We start from the raw sequence: 20,952 nt of genomic DNA on the forward strand, positions 1-20,952 counted from the left end.
AGCTTATGATACCCAGAGAGCACCTTACTAACTATGTTGGAATGATCACAATTTATTATGATTTAATTATATGATGATCACTATACTATTATGATTTAATTGTATAGTGCATTCTTTAAATTGCTCAAAAATAATGTAAGTTTTAGCCTGGAAACTGTGATTTCACCTATGGATCTCACAACTTATTTCATGGTGTGAATAGATTTATTTTCAGTTGACTCTGCAGTGTATTTGTCAGTGTTAACAGGAAAAATGGTGCCTCCAAAGAACAAAGTGTACCCAGTTATAGTATATTTATAATTTTTCTGAAGAGTATAGTTTCTCATTGTACCCTTTACCATGAAATTAGAACATTTTGCTGGATAGTTGATGGATAGACATAATTTATTCCCTGGAATTTATTTTTCTATTTCTATGACCTTTGCCAGTTCAGAGCTGAGTAATCTTAAATTTTTATTCAACTTTACTCAGGGTGAATATTCAATTTCTCCTTCATCACCTTTCTTACGAACATCTGGGTTAGCTTTGTTTCAAAGATCACCTGAATTAGAGAATTCTCTGTTTATCAGTGCTGGGGAGATCATAGCCACATTCAGAGTTGGTAAATAATGGTGGCCTCCCTGGCATGACCTTAGTTGGTGTCAGAATTAAATTGTAGCTATTATTTGCCTTCAACACTACTAACACTAGGCTGAAACAACTGCATGCAAGAGTTGGGGCTGGAATTAAAAATAAAAATTGAAAAAAAACCCCACCACCAAAAAAACCCAGCAAAACAAAGACACCAAATTGCAATGACCTGAGGAACTGAGTTCAATTCTCAAAGTCACTGGAGGTAATTCAGTACAGGTAGCAATGTCTTTGAGAAAAGCTGCCAAGAGGCCTGAAAATTATCTACCAGTCTGAGACATACTTTCTTAGAGTGGCTGATCTCTCGTAGATGATTAAGCCCTTTCAGAAGAGCTACTTAGTGTTATAAATTGATTCTCTTTAGAAACTGTGAGGAAGGAAGACACACTTGAAGAGAGTTAAGAATTAAACAAAGAGGCAATTGAGGGGTTTGCAGGCATTTTTTCAATATCAATTTTACTCCCAGGTTACTAGATCCGTATTGTGCTAGGGGGGACACACTGAGAGAAGTAGCAGATTTTGGTGGTCTTCTTATTGAGGGTGTGGAGTTTTTTGTGCATACTCCTTAGTTGTCTAATGCCAGCCAAAACAGATTGTTCAAATATAATCCATATTAAAAATACCTTCAACAGACTGTTAAGAGTTTGAAGCCCATTAAGCAGTAGCGAATAATCAGAGCATTAGCTATTTCTGGTCTGCCTTAGTTCTACAGTTCTGTCCTCTTTAGTGGCTGATATAACTATCCAAAGGTTTATGGTAAGAATTCTCACTTGAATAATGTGATAAGAGCCCTGAATATAGGAAACATTCATGCAAAGGGCAAGTCTCATGCAGCAGGAAATCCCAGTTATCCCTTCTAGCCTGTGCTCTCAGACAGCCACATCTCTGCCAAAGCATACCATAGCAAAAGGACGTTCCCTTACACAGTTACAAGTGCTTCATGGTTAGTGCGGGGCACCTCCAGCACAACTGTCCTGCTTCCCCTCAGGGATATATTTTTTAGACGATTTTAGAATTTATTTTGCCAATGGCCTTTCTGTGGGATCCTTTTGGAGCCTATATCCCTCGTCCATCTTCAAGAAATAAGATGAGATTACGCTTTTTGAAGTCCTACAGGTATCTCTTCTAGTGATTTACGGTGTAATTGACAGGGATAATAGTTGCAACTGTGGCTCTTTTTTTTATTCTTTTATAGGATAATAGTATATAACAATTAGGAAATGTTTTGTATTAATTGTGACTCTTGAGCTCAAAAAGGCTTTGTTGAACATGTATATCGAGAAAATAGTAATTTTTTCTGTGTGATTGGAAAATATTAGGAGTAAATGATCATGGAAGTTTGTAAAACTGCACTTTTCAAGTAAATAATAATTTTGCATCTTTTTTGCACTCCAAGTCAGGGAAAAAGATTAACATTTGTGTCAGTGTTCTTATAAAAATTTTAATTTGAAATATTAGCTTTACTTATTATAAGTAAACATAGTTATAGATATGACATACCGATACAGCATACCAAGTCTGAATTAATATTTATAGTTGGGGGGCTTTTGTATAACAAGAAAACCATGTTTGCTAAATATTTTTGTGATCACCATTTTAAAAGTAAGTATAACCAATGGGAAAACCATGCAGATTCTGTTTTTTCCTAGCTGTTATTTAAAAATAACAATAGCAAAGTACGCTTTCCATTATTTATACTGCTTTTTGCAATTGAACCGATATTGTTTTCAACTTCCTTGCTTTGATCTAATAGATGCAATATAAATTTTCAAGTATAAAATTCTTAAGATACTCCCATTTGTATATAACACGTTGAAGAACTAACTACATGTCATTTTAATTATAACTTTTTAACATTAATTGATGCAACTGTCACATTTATTGGCACACATTACAATATCAAATACATAAGATAAATACTTTATGCAGGATAACAATCACCATCTATGAATACTGTAAAAAAAAAAACTGGCTAACTACAGTACAACTTGCCTGTGTCTTCTTGTTCAAAAGTGAGGTTGTTCATACAGAGGGAGATGTTTTTATACCAAATAATAATCATAACAACAGATAAAGGGATTTGAATAGAGAATAAAAAGATGGTATCTATAATAGTTTCTAAAAGATCAAAACTGGATCATGTAATTTAGCTGAGATTCTCTTAAGGCAGTCTTCTTATAACAGATTTTTTTTTTTTCTTAAATAAAGCTACCCGTGTTTCTTTTACAAACTTTTATCAGTGTTTCAGAAGCAAAAAGATAAATATTTCAAGTAGCATGTTAATATGAGATCTGATTATTCTGATGTTTAACATATGTAAATATAGCACACTGTCTAATTTTTCAATCTAAAAATGTGAAAATAATCATAAAAGTTGTTAATAAAAATAAAAAACAAGGAACTCTTCCCTAAAGTCCAGAGGTGTGAATGAATTTTGTCTTGTCATACAAAAAGTTTAATGTTTGTTTTCAGGAGCTTTAAAGAATTAGCATGAGGTTGAAGATAATTTTATAAAAAATGGGTCAGAGTTGCATTATTGAATGTGAACCATTTTTGTTGTTACTATTTAAGTTTTGACTGAGAAGAGGATTACAAATCCTTAACATGCATATTGCCATGTCACTGCCATGGCTCCATTCTCACTGTAGGTTATATTTAGAAATCTACTACAAAATTTTACAGTACTCAGTCCCCATGTAATTTAATAACCTTGTTTATGTCAACCGACAGCTCTGCTCACGTCACTCAACTATCTGATGTCAAGGGGCTTTGGTGTCTAAAACTGAATACCTGATAGTACTGTCCAGGCTTTCCGTGATGAACATTGTTTAGCAAACCATGCTGTTCTACTTTATAATCTTAATTTAAATTGTAAAGTTGGCCATGATTTTAACATTTATTTTGCTACATTTTGGGCAAAAAACATAGTGTTCTGTGGGATACTCAGAATCTATTAGTTAAATGGACCATTATGTTTTAATTTACATATTTCCTTTCTGTGGGAAGATTCTGGGAGATTTCTGGGAGATTCTGTGATACGTTGATGTCCCCTTACAGTCAATAGTGACTTGAGTTTCTCTGCTGATCATCAAGTACTGGGGTTTGTATCTTTTAGAAGGTGGTGGAAGAGCCAGACTAATGCAAGCTTTCCCAGAGTAGGAAAAAAATATGCCTTGACACAATGCAGTTTTTCTAGGAAGAGCTGGAATGCAATGCAGTCACTTAGAGCTCCTCCTCCTCTGCCCTGCCCATCAAATAAGCCATAGGTTGAAGCCTCAGCAAATTGTACTGAACAAAAACAAGAAAGCAAACCAAAAAAAATGGTAGAGATTCACTTACGATTCACTATACACCAGAAGTGCAAGTATTCACAGCATTAGATGTAGAACCAAGGCCAGGAGTGGTACTTCACAGAAAAGGAAACTCAGGAGACCAACAAATCATTTCACAATTTCAGTATATTTTTACAGGCTGGAGAAGAAGGGTTGTTTAGTTTTGTAGGGAGGTGTGCCCATTCTGCTCTCTGGCAGACAAACATTCTTCTAGTCCAATACAAACAAGATATTTGTAAATCTTTGTTATATTTTCAGAACTCACAGAGAAGCTCACCTCTTTTTTTTTTTTTTTTTTTTTCCCCCCTTTCTTTTCAAAGCCTTGAGTCTCTGTAAACTGAAGCATACCTCATTTCCTGAAATGCAGACAGGAATCATGTTTCCTGCTGCATTTAGCTTTGCTCAGGAAAATACCACTAGATGTGACTGTAAAAACTGAGTCCTAATAGTATCACAGTTACACTTTAGAGCTTCTCAACACCTCTGAAGAACAGATGGAGACAGAAGCCTTCTTCATGACCTCTAAATCCCATCGTGCATGGATGAAGAACTAAAGCACCTATCAAAATGTCCTGCACATAACTGAAATGTATGAATAAGGACATAAGACACTAAATCCTGCTAGATGCTAAACACTCACACCTCCCACTGACCTAAGGACAGGTCCTCAGGACCACTTAGAAGATTCTCCAAAGGCAGCAAGATCTGCCCTGATTATCTAGCTGTTCGTTAAGTCTTTTTTCACAAAGAAGGATTTGTGCATAACTCTGGAGTGAAAATCTGCTCAGTAAAACCTGTTTGTGGAGACAATTTTATATAGATTGTAAGCTCCTATGTAAAATGGGTGTTATGGAGAAATGACACTGGCCATAATATGCACTAAATTGAATAATCAAAGAATTAATGTTTGTTAAATTATTTCAGTGTCAGAACTATATCTTCGTTTTGTTAACTTTGAAGATACACTTCCTGAGACAGTAATCATGAAACTTACATCTTCATGTGAAAGAGAAAGAAAGGTTCTTTGTTGTTTTATGTGAGCTTCTTTTGTTCCTTCCTCTGCTTTCTTTCTGTTTTTCTTCTTTGGCTGACATCTGGCGTATGTCCCTGGACAAGAGGAATGGTCATGTGTCTGAAGCTACTGCCAGCACTACTTCTGCAGCCAGCTGCTCACAGCATTTGTACATAAGGAGGCAGATTCCCTCCTGCCACATAATTGTACTCCAAGCCACTAAACTCTCGGGAGCTGGGCTGGAAAGTGGAATCTTTCTCTCAAACAGCAGTTTTCAGGAATCCCTCTCTAAGGGGATTTCTTAATGATGTCAAAGCTTTCTTAGTGAGCAGAGTGTAATATTCTAACTTTTTTTCTTATAAGCCTTGTAATGAAATGAGAATAAAAACCAGATTAAAGTTTATTATTTTATTTGATCGAGTTTAGAGTCCCAGCACACTGGAACTAGTTTGGTTCTCTTTAACTAGTCACTCAACATTGTCTGGGAAATAAAATATTTGAATGCATAAGTGTGGACTTTTCCAGTGAACATGATGAGTCACAGTTGATTTCATATTCAACTCAGAAATTCTTTAATTTAGAGTATGCCCTATCACCATTAAAATGATGGTTAAAGTCTCAGTCAGACTTATTTTAGACAAATCTGCATGCTAAATTATCATCATTCGCAATTCAGACATTCGGTTATGTTAATTTGAAATCTTTGGAAAAGTGGCAAAATAGCAAGGCATAATGCTAGTCAGGTTAAGTAGCAATAGGAAAGCAGGTGCAAGTGAATCATACTTGACTCTTGGTGTTCCTGCAGACTTACATCCTTGACAAAACCAATAATGACTAAATATAAAAAGTCTGGACAACATTTCCTAAAATTTCATCAGGTCAAGTCCCAGTCCATAGGTTCCCAACACCAAGAAAAAAACAGGAGACAAATACGGTATTCATAAGTTTCAAGTTTTGCTTTAATTTCTCAGACATAGTTGATTCACACAAATAGGTAGAGTGAGTCTATCACAGTGGGACAGATTGAGTCTGTCAGTGTTTCTTATTGCTGCTTTGGACTATCATTACAGAGTGCTTATTCTGTGGGATTTTGCTGTTCTTGCTACTGCCTTGGAAGTTTTATAGTTAGTGTGAAATAAACAGAAAACTGAAATATATCTGTAGGTATTTTATCAACAAGTTTTTTCCAATTTATGCTTAAGTACATTCTAACAGCCTAAACCAGAACCTGTATGAATAGCTATCAGGAAATATACTTTTACACACAGTGAAGTAAATTATTATGACTAGTGTTGCTATGATTTACAATAAATAAATGGTTGGGCTTTGCTGTTTGTGGCTGAAACAATCCCCATGCAAAACTGGCCTTCAAGATTAGGTTGGGAGCATACATTAGCATCCCTTTAGATACAGAAAAAGATTACACTAGCCATAAACACCAGGAAATGCTCAGTTTGATTTACAAATTGTAGATGTCCATGGATATTTATCTTAATGTCAGGACTATCTGACTTGCAATTCCCTGATGTATAACAAATTCTAGGAGCACTATAAATAGATCTATCATTCAATCTGATACTGAGTACATCAAGAACAAGCTGACACTAGTTCAGCATGTACCAGGTCAAAATGTTGTAATTTCTAGACACTGCATTAAACAAGAAGAAAAAATGTATGGGGGTAACTTGCCAATGTTTATTTTATGCCTCTGCAGAATATGTTTATTGTCCATTGTAGATCTGAATAACTTTTTAAATTGCAAAATAAATTGAAAAAATAGAATTTCTTATTGGAACTAATAAATAAAATTTATTTCTGAGTCCCAGAAACCACTAATTTCTACGGGTCATTTCATGTTTCAGTTGTCTTTGTGAAAGCCACATGTGAAGGTATATTGAAAACTTCTGCAATATGCTAAAAGGTAATTTGAGGCTCTAATGCGCCTTTCTTTATGAGGCAAAAAAGAAAAAAGGAAATGAAGAGGCAAAAAAAAAAGAGAGAGACTCCTGCCCACCTAGAAAGATCAGGCACACCAGTCTGGTGTCATCTGTAGGAGCGTTCTTACATTGCATCACAGGCGTGGTCCATGCCAGCTAATCAGGTCTGTGACAACAGCCAGCAGCAGACATTTGAGAGAGAACTGTGTGAAACTTGGTCTTTACAGTATAATCTTCCTTGAGGGGGAATTTCCTTAACATCTTCAGTAGTTCTTTATGCATGAGTACTACAAAACTCTCCTTACTGTATGTATTGCTTGGGTATTTTATTTATTCACACCAAATTTTGATCATTTTTTACTTAAAAAGTTGCGGAATTTTTGGCTTCAGCAGTATCTTTTGACACACACTTCAACAGGTGAATTCTCTGTGATGTGCAGGAATTTCTTAATTCTGATGTCTTTTGCCTTGGAATATTTTAAGTAGCATTGTAGCCTTATGTTGCTAAAGGGTTAGATGTTGGCTTATATATTTGTGTACCACTCTTGCTCATCAGCTTTCTAACTAATGTATATTTTCAGTGCCTCTTTTCACATGGAAAAATTTACTGTCCATATCATTCATGTTGCAGATTTCTTAACCCCTCTTCCTATTTCAGTGCTCCTTCTAATGCAGAGTGACTAGAAGCAAACCCAGAACTTCTGATGAGGACACACAGTCTAGATTAATTACAATATTCCTATTCTCATGGAAATATATTTTTAATAAAATTTCCATTATTATCCTCTATCTGATTTCTGATATAGTTTAATAGATTAGCTGATTCGCTGATTTTGAGTCATGATCAATAACCTCCCATTCCATTAAATACCTGGTTAGTGTCTGTACCAGGTCAGACTAGATGTTCTGTTTTTAACCCTGTTGGAACAGTTTTACTTCCATTACTATGTGCTTTTTCTCTTGTTCCATGTCTGCCTGTTCTCCTTCCTCTGAGAGAAGTTTACAAGGACACAGTATTGAGTGAAGGCAACAGGGGTCTTTGCAGGGAGTAGAATTTCGATCTCACTGGAAATTTTGCATTTCTAAAAGAAAAAAAAATCCCTTGTGATGAATAGCCACTTTTACACATTTTTCTATGTGAAGAACATTCTTTTCTTTAAGGTAATGAAATATAAAATGTGATTTAGGTTTTTTAATAGCCACTTTTCTTCTGGTTTCCTGACTTGTCAGAAGGTTAGAAAGTCTTTCAGGCAAGCTGCCCAGAATCCAAACAACCACAGAAATCAGGGTTCTGAGCAGTAGGAGACATATGCTGCCAATCAATATACTCATACAGTTGGTCATTATATATGTGTATATTATATATACAGCATGCACATACACACACACACACACGTGTGTGTGTGCGTGTGTGTGTATAGCCTACATTCAAGTGAGCAAACTATCAGAAGTTTGCCAGGAAGAAGCTGAATACACAGTACTGACATTAATGTTTGTCCACATGAACTCAGCTTTCCTTTATTTATTTTACCTTTGCAACATTTCCAGTCAATACTCAGCTTTTTAGTGGCTTAGCTTTCACAGGCTTTGGTACAAATTTCTGTTGAAGTTGTAAAAACAAAATGACGCAGCAGAACAAATGAGAGCAAAGCCTAAGAATATCTATCGTCCCTCCCAAGCAGGATCAGATAAACTGTTAACACTAGCTGAAGTTACTTAGCTAGTGAAGTAACCTAAAATGGAAGAAAACAAAACTACTTAAATGGGATATAATTGCCTCCAGATAGAGAATGGGAGGCCTCATATTTTCTTGATTATAACAGATGTAGGTTAAGCAAAAAGCCAAATACCAAAAAGAAAAATAAAAAATAACTCCAGCTCAAGATACTTTTGTATTACTCTAGTACACCCTGTGAGTTACCCTGTGCATCCAGCTTCATGTGCAGCTGCTGGGAAGCGAGTCACAACAGATATTTCAGTGTCCTCATTCATCTGAAGGCACCTTTTCCTTCCCCAAGCTCTTTCCAGACAGGACTACGCACCTGCAGCCCTTGTTACAAGCTGCTACAGAAGTACTAGCACCAAACAAAAGCACTTGGGCAGGTTGACACTCCTCAATTACTTTCTTTACACTGGCTTTGTCAGGATTTATATTTGGCCCACATCAGACCTGCTGTGAGAAGCTTCTTACCCACAGAAAAAACACAGAGTTCAGGCTCCAAAGGAAAGTTTGCCAGTTTTTTAAATGGTGAATTCTCTGCTTCTCTATATGACCATTTTAGGTGTACAGAGCACAAGGATGATAGATGGATGGCTGAAGCTTTTGTCCTTTTTAAAGGGGAATGCATGCCTAAGGAACAATACATCAAAGCTGGCTGTTTTGTGGTTTTGTCTCAAATTACAAACACTCTAGTCTCTTCAGTTTAAAGTTCTGGTTTTGTTCTGATAAACTGAAATGTGATAATACATGGAAATATATGGAATTTGTAACTGCCAATTAAAATATTGCAGATGGAGCAGGATATGCTGCTCAGACCCTAATTCGTATGACTCTTAATAGGTGTGGATATTATCTTATGTTTACTTGGGTTTCCTAAATTTGTGAAACATGTTTCAACTTCTAGATAACCATCCAATTGCATATTTTTTCCCTGCTTTTTGCTCCTCTTACTCGTAAAACAAGAAGAAAATGGAAATAAGGTCATGCAGACATTAAATGGGAAAAGAAGAAAAGTCAGTTGCTTTAAGCAACAAAGTTCATCTGTTTTATATCATGCTTTGGAAGCCAAGCCAAATGTTTCAACATCATTTGTGTTTCATTGAATGAGGGACTGATCAGTCAGAAAATCAATAGTTTGAAAACTCAGGTATGTCTGTAAAACAGTAGAAGTAAAATCCACTAAATTAGGCTTTTACTGGTGGCAGAGGAGAAAATTAAGTTACTTCTAAACACTGTCTAAGGAAAACACCCCCATAGATTTGCTGTGAGATATCTGGAAGTGATGGGTTTCTGAACAGAAGCAGCATCAGCACCTGAGAATAAGGAAGAAGTCTACATCATAGTAGTGTATGTGGTTAATCATGTCAGACTTCTGAAGCAAAATACTGATTTTTGCAGATATTTTTCTATTTCAGATAGAAAAAAAAAAAAAAAAGGACATTAATGTAATTTCTTAACATTAATCCCAGCATCCAGATGGTTCCCTTAATGAGAGAATCATGCAGTCTTAATGAGCATGTAAGTTGCAAACTATTTGTTCCATGTCTCCTCTTGGCCACAGTCTCTGTTTAAGCTCTATCCCACATGACACAGTATAGTGTATTGGAACATGGCATATTTTGAGGCTTAGCTGAATTTGGCATGAAAAATACATGGTAGTTCTGTTTTGTGATAAACTCTGCTCAGGATCATAGTAAACAGGAATAATTCTAGCCAGAGTGGCTTTAAATGTGCAAATAAGAGCACATTTTAATGTCAAAATAATATTTGTTTATAGATAAGAATATTAATGATACAGATGGTATACTCATTTGTACTTGGGGCCAGTAGCAAAATGTAGTGAGATCTCATTAAAAATCTGTTTCAAGATACATGTAAAATTTCATTCTCACATGCAGAGAAACAGATACCTCTGTGATCCACCAAGGGCTTAAGTTTCACTGTCACAGTTCTTCCTGCTTGGCTATCCCTGCTAGCATATCATAAAAGGATATAAAGTTTTAATTCTGCTGTGTATACTTTTCACTCTGGTCTTCAAAATACACCAAATATTAGCCTACAAATCCATATAAAATGTAAATAGAAATATGCAGTTATCTACGTAGTGTCTGTTAAACACATAATCATACCGTGATACTATTGTCTTATCCATGCTGAATGTCAAAAACTGTATGTTTCTGTAAAATTTTGATGTGAAAGCTCTTTTTCACATATCTTGTTGCTATCAGAAGGTGCTGGACTGGTATTTTAGTGAGTGCCATGTGAGGGCCCTGATTTTTGGTTGGTTGTATCTAAACAGTGAATAAACCAGCCCAGGAATCCTTCCAGGTGGTGAACTGCAACTAGCTGGCTTGACAAGGCTTGTGTCCATGATGACAACCTTTCCTGCTCCTTGGAGCAGAATATGAGGGGACAAAATACTCATCTGGAGAGGTCCTTGATCCAGGGCTCAGGCAGTCCATGGTAGCCTCCAAATCAAGAAGGGTTTACTCCATTTCTGCTCCATTAAAATAAACTGATCACATTTTTCTACTGGACTATGTCATATTCTGCTTGAAAATTACTGTCAACTCCAACTGCTTTTAATTATGCCTCGGAGAACCACAAGGGTTTGTTGAAAAAGTTTTCTTTTTCCTTGTCCTCAAGTGGTTAAATCTAAAGGGTTTCCCAAAACCAGAAAAGCCATGAGCTTTCTTAAGATGCAGTTTGAGACATTCATCTAACACCTGGACACTAGGAGCTTTAAAGAAAATACTTTAGTCTGTGAGACTGGAAATAACTTTTCAGAGGTTGGAAGGGCAGGATAATGCGGCTTAGACAGTCACACCCTGAAAACTTCATTTATCTAAAATTCTACTTCCCAGAACAGAGTGGAAGTGTGACCCAGACTGCTCTTCACAATGCCCTACTCTTTCTTCTGGAGTTCAGAGTAGAAAGTTGTTAGGTGTTAGATTCACCCAGGCTGCTATTAGCATGCAAAAATTGCCAGCCTTTTTTCCCCTGATATTCTTTCAAGATGCAGATTTCCCAGATGTATAATGGGACTGTTTTAAGATGCAAGGAAAGCATCAGACAATCCTGGAAAAGCTGTGCTCTCTCTTTCCACTGAGAGAGAGATTTGCTAAATTTGCACTCTCTTCCCCCTTTCAAAGGAACAGTTGATCTTTGTCCAAGAAGATATTTCGTAATTCAAACCATTCATTTTGAATTAATTTGTCATTTTGATTATAGTTTATAATAGCTAATATAAGTTTAAATGAAGGAGGATAAAAACCAGAGAGTGTCAGTGAAAATTATTTATTACAGTGCAGTATTGTCTGATGGAGCTGCAGTATGCTAGCCTCTTAACTTTGATAAAGAGAAATAAATGGATGTTATTAGCAATTCATTGTAAACATTATCTCATGTGATACTTCTAAATGGTTTAGGTAACACTTCCTTTCAGTACAATATATTGTTTTTGACCCTGGAACATTTAATTCACTGTTAAATGTTATGTTACTATAAAAGGTAAGAGTAAAACTGCTTCCAAGTACACACTGTTTCAGTAAGATGTAAGCTTATTCATGCCAGCTCTTCAGGTTTACAGACAAAGTCACTTCCCTCAAAATAGCAGCTTTAGGAGTTACGGTGATACTGTAAAGCAATGTAATGCAGTTTGTGGTAACAATGTGAAGCCACCTTAGGCATCTGCATTTGAAGTCCTACAGCTCTTATCCTAACTTTAGTTCAGCATCATTTCTGCATTTATACTGAATAGCTTAGGAAAGTGAATTCTGAGTATACTGTTAGAAAGACATTATGCCTCAACATACTTAAGGAAAGGGATTTTTTTTCTTCAGTAAATTTTAAATCTCTAGTTTAGGAACATTGTTGTATTCAATAAATAATTTCTTTTCATTATAGCTGTTATCCATTCCTATTCCATAACTGAAGTCATTGCAGAAAATCTGTCATGTTTTTGGAATTTCTGCCTAACAAATTGCCTGCTTTAGTTACCTTCTTTCTGTTTGTTGTGTCACTAAGTATACGTAATAGCACTACAGTTTGATTTACCATTAATAGCATAACACTTTGTTCATAGGACCTTGTTCACATTTACAGAAAAAAACTTTGATTTTCATACTTGGCAGTAAGATAAAAAAATCTCATCTGTATTTTGTGTATTTGTAATAAACTAGATAGTTGCTTAGGATTTGTCAATATCTCTTTAAGTGAAAATTCAAAATAGTCTAGTATTAGTTTTCATGTACAAATATTGTGTGGCACAGTAGCATTGTAATACCTGTGAACTGAGAGATGCAAATTAAGAAATAAGGAACTGCAGAAATTCAGAGGAGTCACAGAATTAACTTTTGTAGCTTTAATATCCACCTTTGATTTGGCTACATGGCAGAAAAATATGGGGCAAAGACTGGAAAGGAGAAAATAAAAACTGTTAGAGGGAGAAAATTTGCCAGTCAAATCTGGCAAATAAACAAATGGTTATGGGACAGGTGCCACAGCCAGGGCTTTGGCTACTTAGACCACAGGGCTCACTTTGAGAAGCCTGGTCTACTGGGGGCTCATAGAGTTTATCTGTCAGAGAAGGGGAGGAGCATCTTTGGCTTGCCAAGCTGGTGAAGAGGGTTTTAAACTAAAGTTGCAAGGGGAGGGGAAACTCAGTCTATCCCACTCTACCAGTTTGGTGCCAGTGCCAGCAATAGATGCCCAGAGCCTGGAGAGAGATCACAAGTCAGCAGGAGAGCACCCGAAAAACATCACAAAGGAATTCCAGCCACTCCAGCCAGTGCGTCAGCTTCACTGGGGACCCAACTTAAATGCCTCTATGCAAATGCACGTAGCATGGGGAATAAACAAGAGGAGATAGAGATGTGCACATACTTGCAGGGATGCAACCTTACTGTCATCACCAAGATGTGGTGGGATGGCTGCTATGACTGAAGTGTTGGAATGGAAGGATATACAGGAAGGGCAGACAGGGGAGGCAAGGAGGCGTGTCACCCTCTATGTTAATGACCAGGTGGAGTGCATGGACCTCTGCCTGGGGATGGATGAGGAGCTCACCAATTTATGAGTCAGAATTAAAGGGAGAGCAAGGACAGGAAACATTATAGCAGGGGCCTGCTACAGGCCACCTGACCAGGAAGATCAAGTGGATGAGGCCCTTGATAGACAGATAGGAGCAGCTTCACATTCACAAGCCCTAGTCCTCATGGGGGAACTTCAGCCAGTGACAGCTGTTGGAGGGACAGCACAGCAGGGAATAAGCAACCCATGATGTGGATTGTGGAATGTGTTGATGATAACTTCCTTACCCAAGTGACAGAGGAGCCAACAAGGGGATGTGCTATGCTAGAACTTATTCTCACAACAAGGAGGGGCTGGTGGGGAGTGTAAAACTCAAGGGCAGCCTTGACTGCAGTGACCATGAAATGATTGAGTTCAAGATCCTTAGGGCAGCAAGTAGGGTACACAGCAAGCTCTCTACCATGGACTTCAGGAGAACAGACTTTGGCCTCTTCAGCATCTGCTTTGCACAGTAGCATGGGATAAAGTGCTGGAGGGAAGAGAGGCTCAAGAAAGCTCGTTGGTGTTCAAGGATCTTCTTCTTCAAGCTCAGGAATGATGCATTCCAACAAAGAGGAAGTTAGGCAAAAACTCCAGGAGGCCTTCATGAATGACCACAGGGCTTCTGGACAAACTCAGACATAAAAAGGAAGCCTTCAGAGGGTAGAAACAAGGCCAGGTAGCCTGGGAGGGATACAGAGAAATGGTCTGAGCAGCCAGGGATCAGGTTAGGAAGGCCAAAGCTCTGATAGAACTACATCTGCCCAGGGATGTCAAGGGCAACAAGATAAACTTCTATAGGTACCTCAGCTAGGGAAAATGTGGGCCATTTCTATAAGGAAATTGGACACCTGGTTACCCAGGACATGGAGAAAGCTGAGGTATTCAATGACTTTTTTACCTCAGTCTTCACCAGCAAGTGCTCCAGCCACACCACCCAAGATGCAGAAGGAAAAGGCGGTGACTGGGAGAATTAAGAACCACCCACTGTAGAAGATCAGGTTCAAGACCATCTAAGGAACCTGAAGGTGCACAAGTCCATGGGACCTGATGAGATGCATTGCGGGTCCTGAGGAAACTGGCAGATGAAGTGGCTAAGCCACTATCCATTATATTTGAGAAGTAGTGGCAGTCCAGTGAAATTTCCACTAACTGGAAAAGGGGAAGCACAACTGCCATTTTATAAAAGGGCTAAAAGTATGACCTAGGGAACTACAGAGCAGTCAATCTCATGTCTGTGCCTGGCAGGATCATGGAGTGGGTCCTCCTGGAAATGATGCTAGGGCACATGGAAAATAAGGAGGTGATTGGTGACAGCCAACATGGCCTCAGTAGGGGTCTGACAAACTTGGTGGTTTTCTATGATGGGGTTACAGCATTGGTGGATAAGAGAAGAGCAACTGTCATTTACTTGGACTTCTTCAAAGCTTTTGACACTGTCCCACATGACATCCTTGTCTCTGAACTGGAGGAGCATTGATTTGATGGATGGATCACTTAGTGGGTGAGAAACTGACTGGATGGTTGCACTGAAACAGTTGTAGTCAATGGCTCCATATCCATGTGGAAACCTAGTAATGAGTGGTATTCCTCGGGGGTTGGTTTTGGAACCAGTGCTATTTAACATCTTTGTTGGAGACATGGACAGTGGGACTGAGTGCATCCTCAGCAAGTTCGCCAGTGACACACACCAAGCTGTGTGGTGTGGTCGACACTCTGGAGGGAATGGATGTGCCATCCAGAGGGACTCTGATAGGCCTTGATAGGGACCTTGAGAGCTGGGCATGTTCAAACCTCATGAAACTCATCAGAGCCAAGTGCAGGGTGCTGCACATGGGTCAAGGCAATCCCAAGCACAAATACAGGCTAGTCAACGCATGGATTGAGAGCAGCCCTGCAGAGAAGCACTTGGGAGTAGTAGTGGATGGAAAACTGACTATGAGCCAGCAATGTGTGCTTGCACTCCACAAAGCCAACCATATCCTGAGCTGCATCAAGAGAAGCATGGCCAACAGGTCGAGAGAGGTGATTCTCCCCCTCTATTCTGCTCTCATGAGACCCCACCTGCAGTTCTGTGTCCAGCTCTGCAACCCGCAATATAAGAAAGACATGGACCTGCTCAAGCGAGTCCAGAGGAGGCCACGAAGATGGTGGGGGTCTGGGGTATCTCCCTTATGCAGACAATCTGACATAGTTGAGGTTGTTCAGCCTGGAGAAGAGAAGGCTCCAGGGAGACCTTATAGTGGCCTTCCAGTACTTCAAGGGGGCTACAGGAAAGGTGGGGAGGGACTCTTTATCAGGGGTGTTGTGACAAGACAAGGGGTAATGGTTTTAAATTGGAAAAGAGTAGACTTAGATTAGATCTAAGGAAGAAATTCTTCACTGTGAGGGTGGTGAGACACTGTCACAGGTTGCCCAGAGAAGCTGTGGCTGCCCCCTCCCTGGCAGTGTCCAAGGCCAGGCTGGACGGGGCTTTGAGCAACCTGGGCTAGTGGAAGGGGTTGGAACTAGGTGATCTTTAAGGTCCCTCACAGTCCAAACCATTCTGTGGTTCTGTGATTCTATGATATTATTGGTAGTGCTTTTTTCTCTACTGAAGTAAATAACCATTCTGTTTACTGGGGTTTTTTCTCTCCTTTATTTTTTCCTATAACACAGACATGGTATTTGCTGAAGTTAAAATGTAAAACAAGGCAGGAAAGTGTTTCTAAAAATCATCAACTTCAATTTATAAAACAATTGCAACAGAGTAAAAATCAGTGTGTGTATCTAAAATTTGTCATGTAATAAAAAATATTGAGCAGTTAAATAACACTTTTTGTACTTAACAGGCATGTCTGCTGTAGCAGGGCTTAATCCTGCATGAATAATGGACCATCAGTTTAGTCTGAAAGAGATCCTAGTCAGATTTCAGATATGGGTAAGAAAATAAGCACTAGGGGCAGAATTGAGATCTGAAGTCTAAATGGAAGAAAAACAAATTATTTATTATGGGAGCATGTCCTGGAAAGTCTTGTTTTTTGGGTTTTTTTGTTTTTTTTTGTTTTTTTTGTATTAGTAGTGTTTGTTTATAATTTACCATGTTTTCCACTTTAGGTAAAACAGGTTACTTTTTGGAGTGTTACAACTACCAAGTGAAGAGCAACAGATTCTGTTGCTCCAGTGTAGCTTCTCCAGCTTGTTAAAAGATCTTATGTTAAAAAAGCTGAGGTGGGATAACTTTGTGATGTTGTCATGCATATTCAGGTATAAAAAACAGATTCACAACTAAACCTCAGGTTAGAATTATTGAAGCTCTATCAGTTCCATATATCTGTGGATAAATCCCTGCAGGTGAGAAAGACTCAAGTTACTAATTTTGTTTTAAATACTACATATTACAAGAGATAAAAGATCAAATAAGCTTCATATTCAAACTAAAACTAGACCAAAACCAGGATATAGGTAAAGGATGAAAGGGTGTCTGTATTGTAGAAGAGTCTTTAAGGTTGTTTAGAAAAGTGGTTTAACTATACTGATGTTCAATGGCTTTTTTCATTAAGATTTCAGTTGCTGATTAAGAGTTGAAGATAATATTATCCCTGGGAAATAACTAATGTTTTTCTAAAGTTCCAGTGCATTTTTTTTTTCTTACTCTTTTCTCTAATGCTTCATCACCCCTTCTCCATCCTAGTATACTGAACTGAAGAAGGGCCTATTTTAAATGGCATTCTCAGAAAACAAAACCAAACCAGAAAGATTTGACTGAGCTATAATGGCAAAATTCTTAGGCCAACTAGCAGACTTTTAATGTTTTCATATACTAAGAAGGCAAACACATCTCCAAACCCACTACAATCAGTATCTTTTACAACAGTGTCTTTCACAACAGAAACAACAAAATCCATAGGTCCTACATCTCTTCTTTAGCAGTGTAATATACTTTATCCCATGCACTAGATGTCACTGTAGAAACTATGTGAGTCAAAATACACAAGTTCTGCATCCAGAATTTTCTTTCTGAAGCGATGGAGGAAGGTCAGAAATGACAGCAGCCATATTCTGTCTCATCCGTGTGTGACACACAAAGGACATCTAGCAAGGCAAGCCTGGGAATTAAAAGTTGACGTTTTACTGGAAACATTGTTTTTTCCAATCTTATCTATTCCTCACCCTCCCACTCGTCATCATTTTACAGATGCTGTTTGTCTCTTTTTGCTCTTTGTGGATCTGCTCTTTGTTCTTTTTCCAGCATCACTTTCCTCTTCACAGGTACTGCTTTTTTTTTTTTTTTTTTCTCTCTCTAGGTCTAGTTAATGAACAGAATTAGATTAAACTGAGAACACATTTGGTTCTAATTCATACGAGTCTTTTGTTTACTGCCTCTTAGATCTAGATGAAAGGACTGTGTACACAAACTTCGGTATTCTGCATATCTGACTTCTCTATAAATGTCTTGCATTGATTATGAAGTTACAAAATTAATTAGGTTTTTTGGTACTACAGATTCATTGTCAGTATCTATATTTTTGAAAACTTGTATTTAGATGCTGAAAGAATAGTTTCAGATCTTGCCCTGTTTTCTTTCAAAAAACAAAACAATCCTTCTCTGACATCCCTGTTCTTTTATAAGTTAAGAGCAGACATTGTTCTGGTAGAAAAAGCTGCTGGGCCGCATTTCAGTAATACATGGTTCATCCCTAACAAGGTTGTGAATGAGTAGGCTGTGCATTCCTGAGAGCTCAGCCTCCTCCCTGAAGCTCTCTGAGCTTCCAGTGGTGTGCAGCCTGGCATGTGTCTGTGTCAGGCAAGGCAGCTACATATCTTACTGCTTCATTTGTGGGACTGTGCATGCAGGGGGTCCTGTATTAAAAAAATATGCATATCCGCATACTAAAGTATGTGAATGCTTTATGAACTGCAAAGCTGAGGCCTTCAGTCATAATTTTAGGAGCTGTGGCTTTTAAATTGGTTTCTCATTTGCTTGAGTTAAAATAGTGGTTTTCTGTTTCTGGGTCATTCTCTTTCTCTTGAAAATTTTGATAGTTGAAAATTTTTTAAAGATTAGAAAGATCCTTGAGACTGGTTTTCTTGGGCACCTTTCTGAATAAGAATATTGGCAGAAATAGTGGCTGTTATAATCTCCTTCTGTGTAAGCCTATTCAGAAGAAAGATTTCTGCCCAGAGCTTTCTCTAAAATTATGACTTTTTGAACCATCTGGCCAAGGATCATAAAGCAAGTAATCAGTAGAGGGCCTGAGTGGGGAAGCTAGAAGCAAAAACAGGGGAGATGCAAACCATGTGTTAGGACAATTTCCAATACACTGTTTAGAGAACTTTCTTTGGACAAGAAAGACTGGGATAGCTAGGCTTCAAATGTTCATAAAATTATTAAATTCATTAACACTATTAAATATCACTTAAACAGATTTTCAACTGCAGTTAGCACAATATGTATTAGACAGACAGCTTCTTGGGCAAAGCGTCCTAGTAGCTCATCCTTATCTTTGCAAGAATGGGATTCAAACTGAGAAATGTTTTACATGTCAAGACCTTTTTTCAGTTGTAAAAGGCAAAAGTGAATCATTTATTTGTGTTCTTGTAACACAAGTAACAAAAATACAATGTATTCAAAGTAATAGAATACAGTGGAGAGAAACAAAGGAACAAAAAAATCTCAGCCAGTTTTTGTCTTCTTAAATGTCACCTTATCTGGGTGTTGATCAGCTGGACTGACTTTGCAGGACTGAGTTTATTTACATACATAGAGGTTGCTTAAACAGAAAAAATAAATTCAACATATTATAACTTCATATTCCAGAGACAGAAATGTGCCTCTTACTGTGATTTGTAAAACTGCCAGTGTATTTTGAAAGCTAGTTCAAGTTAGATAATAATTATGAAACATGTGCATATGAACATGGAACATTTTAAAAGATAGTATTACAGTCAACATGTCATATCAGCAGTAGTCCTTTACAATGTTTGCAATATCAAATATAACATAGTTTTCTGCATTGTTAAAATTGTGTATGAATATCAATGAAAAACCTTTACTACTGAAATATTCCTAGACCTAAATCTTTCTGAAATGTTATATAAATGATTGAATTATTTTCATGTGTACTTTCACATATTCTTAGATAAGTTTCTCTTTTTTTGTAGTATTTCATAAGGTAATTTAAGATGGCAATTAGAATAATTCAGAATGGCCTTTGAAACCCAGTTTGTTTTATTTTTTAACCTTCCCTTGGCATGTAACAGAAACCACACAAACCATCTTTCAAAGTTACATGTAAAATGCTGACAGTAGAATGAAAAGGCTGACTCTAGTTTTCCTAGGTCTCATTCAAACACACTGAAATACAGCCCAGATGGTCTCTAAAGCAAGCAGTAGTGAGCAAATTGTTATACATGTTGCTTAAATTAAGTAGTTTCAAAAATTAAGTAGTTTCAAAGAATAACTGCTGCACTCTAGATTTATTTTTACTGTAAATTTCTGTAAAATCATTAAATATACCATACATAATACAGCATACTATAAATCTCTTATTGGCACAAGGACATTATTCATAGAAAGCAAACTGCCAAACACAATTTGATATGCGTACTCTAATTTTACACTGTGTCTGTGACCAGCTTCAACACTGCCTTAATTTAAAACTAATTTAGTCCTTGTGTAGCTGTTTCCTAATTTCTTGGATATTTTCAAGTTTCAGACACTAAAGGTGTGGCATAGTCATACTCTTTCAAGGAACTCATGATTTTTGTGAGAAATATGATGCAATAGTAAAAAGGCAACTTAAACAACTGTGTTTGTAGAAGAGGTGGCCACCATAAAATGTGGACAATGTGACTCTGGATCTACTGAAGTAGCAAAATTTCCATGACAACAGCAAGCCTAGTATTTAAACCAAACAAAAAAGAAGTTCAAGTTGTTCTCTAGCCATTGTCAGACATGGCGATTCTCTGGCCATTCTGGGAAGAACATGTTTTGAGAAGTAATTTAAAAGAGAACATTGAAGGGATATGAAAATTGATGGGGTCTTTTTCCCTGCACACAGGGTCTGCATGAAAAGCACAAAATGCTTGAGGAGGAAGCAAAAAATTAGTGACTGGTGCAGGCTTTATTATCAGACTGAAGTCAACTGTTTGACAAACTAATAGGTACAGCAGAGATTAACATGTCTTAGAGGAAAGAGAATGGAATTGATGTAGAAAATACAAATTTTGTACAAGAAAGGTCTATACAAAGGGACATACAAATGGAAT

The 20,952-nt window shown here is 37.5% G+C and overlaps 1 protein-coding gene and 1 long non-coding RNA gene across 2 annotated transcripts in view; both read left to right on the forward strand.

Annotated features, from left to right (window-relative positions):
- The window catches only part of PDE4D (phosphodiesterase 4D), a 658,904-nt gene that overhangs the window by 465,876 nt on the left and 172,076 nt on the right, over positions 1-20,952 (forward strand). The gene's annotated exons all lie outside the window — the stretch shown is intronic.
- Positions 1,635-4,368, forward strand: LOC113489862. The gene is made up of 2 exons (XR_003400100.1): positions 1,635-1,746; positions 4,283-4,368. It is a non-coding gene; the product is annotated as an uncharacterized LOC113489862 (long non-coding RNA).

The sequence above is a fragment of the Athene cunicularia genome, assembly GCF_003259725.1.
Source record: "Athene cunicularia isolate RWA chromosome Z unlocalized genomic scaffold, athCun1 chrZ_part1, whole genome shotgun sequence".
NCBI classification, from domain to species: domain Eukaryota; kingdom Metazoa; phylum Chordata; class Aves; order Strigiformes; family Strigidae; genus Athene; species Athene cunicularia.